The sequence below is a fragment of the Coffea eugenioides genome, unplaced genomic scaffold, assembly GCF_003713205.1.
Source record: "Coffea eugenioides isolate CCC68of unplaced genomic scaffold, Ceug_1.0 ScVebR1_548;HRSCAF=1245, whole genome shotgun sequence".
Lineage (NCBI taxonomy): Eukaryota > Viridiplantae > Streptophyta > Magnoliopsida > Gentianales > Rubiaceae > Coffea > Coffea eugenioides.
Genome location: NW_020864396.1, coordinates 1 through 8,470, shown reverse-complemented (window position 1 = coordinate 8,470; position 8,470 = coordinate 1). Strand labels below are relative to the sequence as shown.

General features: G+C 35.0%; 2 long non-coding RNA genes across 2 annotated transcripts; one reads left to right on the top strand and one right to left on the bottom strand.

The window, feature by feature from the left end:
* Nucleotides 1–441: 441 nt before the first annotated feature.
* Nucleotides 442–1,385, top strand: LOC113758510. The gene is made up of 2 exons (XR_003466768.1): nt 442–731; nt 1,096–1,385. It is a non-coding gene; the product is annotated as an uncharacterized LOC113758510 (long non-coding RNA).
* A 5,231-nt stretch (nt 1,386–6,616) lies between these two features.
* Nucleotides 6,617–8,119, bottom strand: LOC113758511. The gene is made up of 3 exons (XR_003466769.1): nt 8,013–8,119; nt 7,673–7,732; nt 6,617–6,862 (listed from the first exon to the last, which is right to left on the bottom strand). It is a non-coding gene; the product is annotated as an uncharacterized LOC113758511 (long non-coding RNA).
* Between the last annotated feature and the right edge of the window lie 351 nt (nt 8,120–8,470).

Below are 8,470 nucleotides of genomic sequence, written 5' to 3'. Positions count from 1 at the left end.
TTATGACTGTTCAATTAATTACCACCCAGGAAAAGCTAATGTGGTAGCTGACGCTCTAAGTAGAAAGGCCCAAGTAGCAGGGTTAATGGTTAAAGAGTGGGATATGTTAGAAGAAATAAGTGGTTGGAACCCTCGCTTGGAAAAATTGAAGGTTTTATTTGGGAACTTATCGTTGAAGTCACCGTTACTAGAGCGTATTAAGGAGGCCCAGAAAACGGACCCTATGATTCAGAAGAATTTGGAGAAAGTGCAAAAAGGGGAACCCCTAGACTTCAAATTAGGGTCTGAAGGGGTATTGAGGTTTCGAAATCGAATTGCGATTCCAGCAGATGAGGAGATAAGAAAAGGAATTTTAGAAGAATCACATCGGTCGAAGTATACTATACACCCAAACTCCGAGACATCAATCTCAGCTGAAGCAGTGGCATTTCGCAATTTGAGAAAATTACATTTTCATAACTTTTACAATTGGACACGTTGGGAAGACTTAAGTGAAGATGATGAAGAAGTTGCTCTCTCTATCATGCCACGTCTGGAGGAGTTAGATTTTTGGGGCTGTGGAAAGCTTGAAATTCTACCACATCGCATCCTCGGAAGGATATCATCTCTCAAAAAATTGGATATTGGGCGTTGCTCTAAGTTGAGAGATCATTACTCTGACAAAACAAGAGATGACTGGAAACAAATATCACACATTCCTCAAGTTCATATATCCAATTAGTATTAATCAGGTATGGTTATTCACACATTTTTTTATGTATCTATCATCTTTGAAGTCAAATAATTGCTCCTTATAGAACTACAACAAAGGAAGGCCTGCTAGATACTTATTCTAATTACTACTTGTAGAATATGACCTGTGCTTAACAACGAATCAAATGTTAACAGAGCCATATGTATAATGAAAATATGAAATATTCATTAATAGTTTAGAATGATTTTTTTTTAATTGAGAAGATGCAATTCATTAACTAGTAAATACAACACTAAATTTCTAATAATATCTAACTATAAACTCTTTGAGTTTGGAATTTCATTTATGTCTTGTCTTTTTGTTCTTTTTTTTTTTTTTTGCTTTTGTCCTTTGTTTTTCAGATAATATTCATTGCTGGCTCAAAATGAAGCTACAGCAAAAGGCATTGACGGATCAACCTCTACGTCAACTTTTCACTTGGATTCATGCAAAATTTTGAATAATTGTAAAAATATGGTTGAAGCGACACATCCACTTGCTTTGTTCAAAATCATTTGTTGAAAGCGTCTGTAACCTTGTCAATTTCCAGATTGAATTTCAAGTGGGTACACAACCAGTCTTTATTTCTTCAAATTATTATTGTCCTATTGTATGTAAGTTTGTGTACATTTAATAAAGAAGAATGTTTGTACATTGTGCTTATCTATACAATGTATTATTGACAACCTATTATCAGTGCACTTATTTTATAGTATTATTCTAAGAATAACATGAATTCAAATTTGAAATTCAAATAATATGCATGTGGCATACATCCAATAATGTTAGTAATAAAAAAATCACTGCACTGTGACTGCATAAAAGTTAATCCTTATTCTAATGGTTAAAAGATAACAAGTAGACAAATTATTCTTTATCTTGTTTCCTTTCTTAAAAAAATGTTTACATAGATAATTGGAATAACAAAAACTCATACTACAAAAATGCATATACGCTTAAAGGCACCAAAACTCATGATACTTTTATAGTAGCAGTAGCAATGGTAGTTCCAGTAGTAGTAATGACAATGATTTGTTAATAATGCTTTCTTCTAAAAGTGAATGGACTAATTAGCTTTTTTTTAAATTTTTTTTAAGAAGGGAAGGAATGAAATTTAAGAAGTGGGGAGGAGATAAGGTGACTAAAACAAAATATCATAATAAATCTTGACAATTTCATTCACAAGACAAAAGTTACTACCAACAGAATTTTGAACTTGAAAGTTTGTATGACATATCATCATAAATCAATTATTTGCATAGTTCACATATATGAACCAGTTTAACAAACTATCCATATTCCGAAATTGAATATCATCCTTTGTTCATTTACTATTATATATGTTCAATACTTAGTTGAAAATATGCCTTCCCCATCCCTGCTTCCTAATCATACCCCTTCCTGATAGAAACAATTTTAAAAAAATAATTGAAAAATTTAGACACGTAATTAGTTATCTTCAAGTTGATTGAAGATAAAATAGACTTTGACACATCAGAGTTTATTGTATTTATATTCAACTCCAGTAGTTAGTTATATTTTGATTCTTTCTATAAAGGCTGTTAAATCATTTAATCCATAAAACTCACATTTTAACCGTGAAATTTGGCAGCCCTAGCCTAATGGCTTTCATAATTGAAATCACTATCTCTCAAGTACACATTACCTGATCAAAAATTCCATCTCTGGAGAAGCAAAATTGGTACTCCCCGTTCAGCTTTCAGAAAATCGAAATATGAAAGAATTCCCAAAGAAACAACAGAACCTTGCCCAATGCTACTAGATTGCTACTTGTAAGGCCGGGTGCAACCCAATGAGTACAAACAATTTCACAATGATGCACAAAGATATATCAAATTTAAGCACAATAAAGAAAACTTAATTAAAGAGAAAAGATAAGAAATGCAAACCAAATATCAATCCAATAGCCTCTTCAATAGATGGCGATGCTAACCAAGATGTACAAGTGAAGGCTCACTCCTTCCTCACCCCAAACACACTTTGGTTGAGCCAAGGAGTTTTACAACTATTCTAGTTAATCCTCAACAACCTACACTTGAAAGATCACTCACCCAATTAAAAACTATTTTAAACAAATGAGGCAACCTTCACCAAGGTTTTACCACTTCAAGTGATAGGTTCACCTTCACCAAGGTTTTACTCCACCTAGAGAGTAACCTTCACTTGAGCAACCTCACAATCCAACTTTCCCAACCCCTTATACAACCAACAAAGAATCTTTCTACTCAAAAATCTCACTTGTAAGCTTGTATTTTGTGTTGGCAAAAGTCCTCTGTCTTCTTGTGTTTTGGGGTATTTATAGAAGGTGAGAAATGGCTCCAAAAGGCTCTCCAACGGTCAAATATTAAATGCTGTCGAAACTAGCCGTTGGCCTGTCGGACGTCCGACAGCTTAGTCATCGTCCGATCCCATCGTCCAAACCACCTGTCGGACGTCCGAACCCTGCGTCCGAACGTCGTCCAGAGAGTTATCAAATTTTCGTGGAATTTTTAGGACGTCCGACACGATCGATGTGCGTCCGAAGAGTGTGTCCGATCCATCCGGACGTCCGATGCTTCCTCACGAGCGTCCGACAGAATATCCTTCCTGATGTTCTTCATCCTTTCGGACGTCCGATAGCTTCCTTTCGGACGTCCGATAGCTTCCTTTCGGACGTCCCACATGAGTGCCCTGTTTTTGCTTCTTCTTTTGTGCCACAAGAATCTGTTCTAACAAATTGCTCACATAAAAATATTAGCCCAAATCTACATTTTGGTTTGTTAATCATCAAAACCAAGGACTGATCAACCAAGGTCAACAATCTCCCCCTTTTTGATGATGACAAACAAAATGAAGATTTCTTTGATCAAATAAGTTCAAATAAAACTCCCCCTTAGAAAATGCCAACATGTTCAAATAAAACTCCCCCTTAGAAAATGCCAACATACAAAGAAACTTCAATAAGTCCTACTCCCCCTTTTATATTTAATATTTCTGACAAAACAATGATAGATTTCTTTGTATGGATTTGTGACAAGGTATAGAACGGTTCAAATAAAACTCCCCCTTAGAAAATGCCAACATGTTCAAATAAAACTCCCCCTTAGAAAATGCCAACATACAAAGAAACTTCAATAAGTCCTACTCCCCCTTTTGGCATCAATCAAAAAGCCAACTTCCCCTTTATTTTTCAAGTCAAGACCATAATAGGGTCCTTGGGAGTTATTACAACATGATCTAGCAATCCACATGAATTTCATACCTTTTCTCATATTTTTCTTTACATAGCAATCATTTTGCATATGTCCAAATTGGCAACAAAAGTGACACATGATAGAAGTATTTTGCACATAGGTGGATTTAATGCAACTAATTTTCTTACTTCTTATCATAGCAAACTTATTTGTGCCTTGAAAAGATTTGCTTTCTTTTGTTTGAGAAAACTTTTGTTTTTCATTTTGGAGAAACTCGTTCAAGACATTAATTCTTTTCTTTAACAAATTTTGTTCCTCCAACATTTTTTCATAAAACTTTGTTTTATCTTCCAACTTCCTTTTCAAATTATTTTTGCAATCAAAAACACTTTTTTGATTTTTTAAATCATCATTTTTCATTCTCAAACATTTATTTTCTTGAAAAAGTTTGGAATTTTCTTCCAACAAATCATTTATTTTTGTTTTCAAATCTTTATTTTTAGCATAAGATTTTCTCAAACTTTTATGCATTTTAATCATAAGAATTTTCACATCATCATCTTCATTATCTTCATCACAAGAAGAGTGATAAGAACTTACCTCATCTTCTCCAACGGCCATTAGTGCCATTTGGGCCAACTCTTCTTTTTCTCTTTTTGAATTGCATTCATCCCATGTAATTTTGCAATCTCCTCTTGAACATCTCTTGTTGAAGATCTTTTTGAAACTTTTGATGTGAGGAGTTATATCATTGTCCACTTCCATGATTTCATTACCCATGAAGGATGGGTTATCCCCCACTTGAGATGCTTTAAAAGCTATGCCTCTCTTATACATTCTTGCATTTTCTTCCTCTTGCACTTTGAATTTCAGCTTTAATTCATAAGAGGTTAGGGTATCCACAAGAGATTCAATGGATATAGAATTTAAATCCTTTGCCTCTTCTATAGCATTTATTTTGTTTTCCCATTCTTTTGGCAAGGCATTCAAAATCTTTCTATTTTTCTCACCCAAAGAATATTCTTTTCCAAGCAATTTAAGATCTTCAATAATGTCACAAAATCTACTACACATCTTATCAACATTTCAAGAGGATGCATTTTGAAAAATTCATATTGAGAAACAAGTAAAGATTTCTTTTGTTCTTTAATATCTTGATTACCTTCATGAAATACACACAATTTATCCCAAATATCTTTAGCTGATTTACAACCTTTAATCCTACTAGATTCATTTACATCTAATGCATTGTACAATATACACATGGCCTTGGCATTCAAAGAAAGGTATCTCTTGTCTTTTTCATTCAATTCTTGTCTAGTTTTTAATCTACTCAAATTAGTGGTAGAGTCAACTATTCTAGCTTCATAAGGACCATCTTCTACCACATACCATAATTCAATATAAACGGATTGTAAGAAAATCATCATTCTTTGTTTCCACATGCTAAAATGAGAACCATTAAACATAGGTGGTCTATCAATAGATTGCCCTTCTAAAAAAGAAACTTTTATGGTTGCCATGATCTTTACTCTAAGCGGTTAAGCTTGATCAAAAGAGACCAAGCTCTGATACCAATTGTAATGCCCGGTGCAACCCAATGAGTACAAACAATTTCACAATGATGCACAAAGATATATCAAATTTAAGCACAATAAAGAAAACTTAATTAAAGAGAAAAGATAAGAAATGCAAACCAAATATCAATCCAATAGCCTCTTCAATAGATGGCGATGCTAACCAAGATGTACAAGTGAAGGCTCACTCCTTCCTCACCCCAAACACACTTTGGTTGAGCCAAGGAGTTTTACAACTATTCTAGTTAACCCTCAACAACCTACACTTGAAAGATCACTCACCCAATTAAGAACTATTTTATACAAATGAGGCAACCTTCACCAAGGTTTTACCACTCCAAGTGATAGGTTCACCTTCACCAAGGTTTTACTCCTCCTAGAGAGTAACCTTCACTTCAGCAACCTCACAACCCAACTTTTCCAACCCCTTATACAACCAACAAAGAATCTTTCTATTCAAAAATCTCACTTGTAAGCTTGTATTTTGTGTTGGCAAAAGTCTTCTGTCTTCTTGTGCTTTGGGGTGTTTATAGAAGGTGAGAAATGGCTCCAAAAGGCTCTCCAACGGTCAAATATTAAATGCTGTCAAAACTAGCCGTTGGCCTGTCGGACGTCCGAACCACCTGTCGGACGTCCGAACCCTGCGTCCAAACCACCTGTCGGACGTCCGAACCCTGCGTCCGAACGTCGTCAGAGAGTCATCAAATCTTTGCGAAATTTCTCGGACGTCCGATGCGATCGATGTGCGTCCGATCCTTCCGGACGTCCGATGCTTCCTCACGAGCGTCCGACAGAGTTTCCTTCTTGATGTTCTTCATCCTTTCGGACGTCCGATAGCTTCCTTTCGGACGTCCCACATGAGTGCCCTGTTTTTGCTTCTTCTTTTGTGCCACAAGAATCTGTTCTAACAAATTGCTCACATAAAAACATTAGCCCAAATCTACATTTTGGTTTGTTAATCATCAAAACCAAGGACTGATCAACTAAGGTCAACACTACTTAAGTTACCAGGTTTGACAAGAAACTGGCACTAATTTCACCAACAAGTTTGTTTACAAATAGACAAAAAGCCCTACAAACATCAAATTGGAAACCAACGTAGTGCATGAGAGTATAGAAGAAACTGTTATATAAGGTTTACAAAAATCCCAACAAATATTCCATGTAACCCAATGTAGCCCACGATTGAATGCATGCAGGGAATTACAACACAAAATCTTTGGAATAAGGAATCCTATTCTGCCTGCTGAGAAGGATTCAGAATAGAAGAATTACAACAGTACAAAGCTCTAATGTTGGTCGACAGCACCTGCTTCCTAAAATTTCAGATGGTGTTCAAACAAAGAAGCCATTTCAATCTGCAATACAACTCAAACAAGGAAACAAATTCATCTTTGGTACCGGATCATGAATAGACATTATTAGAGAGGAAAATGCAGATCAGGAACATTAATTTCTAAAATATGGTACAACTCATTATTTTGTCAGACCCAGGATACAAAATGAACATCATGCCATTAAATATGCTATGACAGCAAAAACATACTCTTCCCGCAAGAGTTTCTTACTCATAAGATGATGACCTAAAGAAGGACAATATTACGAGCAACAATCAATCAGAATTTGATTTAGAAACCTACTGACAACTACATGCACTGTCATAAACTAGATACAAGTCGGAACTAATAAAAGCTAGATATTTTAGAGTCCTACTGAGAAACTCTGGTTGGGAAACCACCAGCATCACAGAGAGACCCACCAATGGTCGTTATGGAGTTCAACCCCTTATTTGCCTTCTAACTCCCATTTTTAACTCAAAAAATAATTTATTTTGGATGATCGATACCTCACTGCTTAAGTAAGAACGCCCTTTCCAAGCATTCCTATTGGCTGTATAATACTAAATTATATTGAGAGAAGGCCAGTTACAAGGACAAAATGCAGCAGAGATGGAGAAATTTGTCAAATCACCCCTTTCCAATGCAACCAAACCAAAAAGAAAAACAGAAAAGGTTCTTTATTGATGACATTTGATTTAAACGGAACACAAACCAGATACTATTCAAAAAGCAAACAATTTGTCAGACAGCAAATAAATACTCCATGGAGTAAAATGACAAGAAAATGAAGAGACAAGAAAGTAACTCAACAAAATGAAATTGACTTACAGCTGTCAGCGCTGCTTCAGCACCTTTATTTCCGGACTTACCAGCAGCTCGATTGAGAGCCTGCATTTATCATAATGTAACTTTAAGAAATGGGGTACCAATGGGAAAAATTGTAGAATACTGGTAAAGATCAGGGCAACAATTTCCGTCAGCATAGAAATTTGACCAAAAATTACCCACAGGAAGATTATCATATTCAGCAACATGACAATTATATGATGAACTCTTTTATGATTTTCAATGCAATAACTCCCATGAAAAAGAGTATAGGAGATCAGAAAGCTCAACCATGAGTTTACATTGAGTTGTATTAAGCAAAAGAGAAATTTCATGAATTTACCTGCTCCATGTCATCACAGGTCAAAACACCAAATATGCATGGAACACCTGGAATTCATTCAAAGGAAAATTAAATATTTCACCATTAAGGCACTGTAAATGTTTTGAGACTGCATTCCACGGACAGAATTGTCTGTATCTGAAACACAAAAATGAAGTTATAAGTGTGCACACAACAACGCAAGTTGATGATTCCTAGGTTGCTTCTACGGTGGAAAGCTGAGTCGTCTTTGTATAGTAGGCAGAACAAAAGGAATGAGGACAGCACATGTGATAAGAGTTTATTTTACGTATTTTTAAGTGCATTTTATTAGTTAATTTTGAGTTGATTATTTAGTTTTATAAATAAAATAAAGAGGTTTTTGGTAAAATTATATATTTTTGGTAAAAGTGGATAATATTGCATTTCTATTGATTTTAATGGTAAAAACTTCATTTTTATGCAGGAATGATGATTCA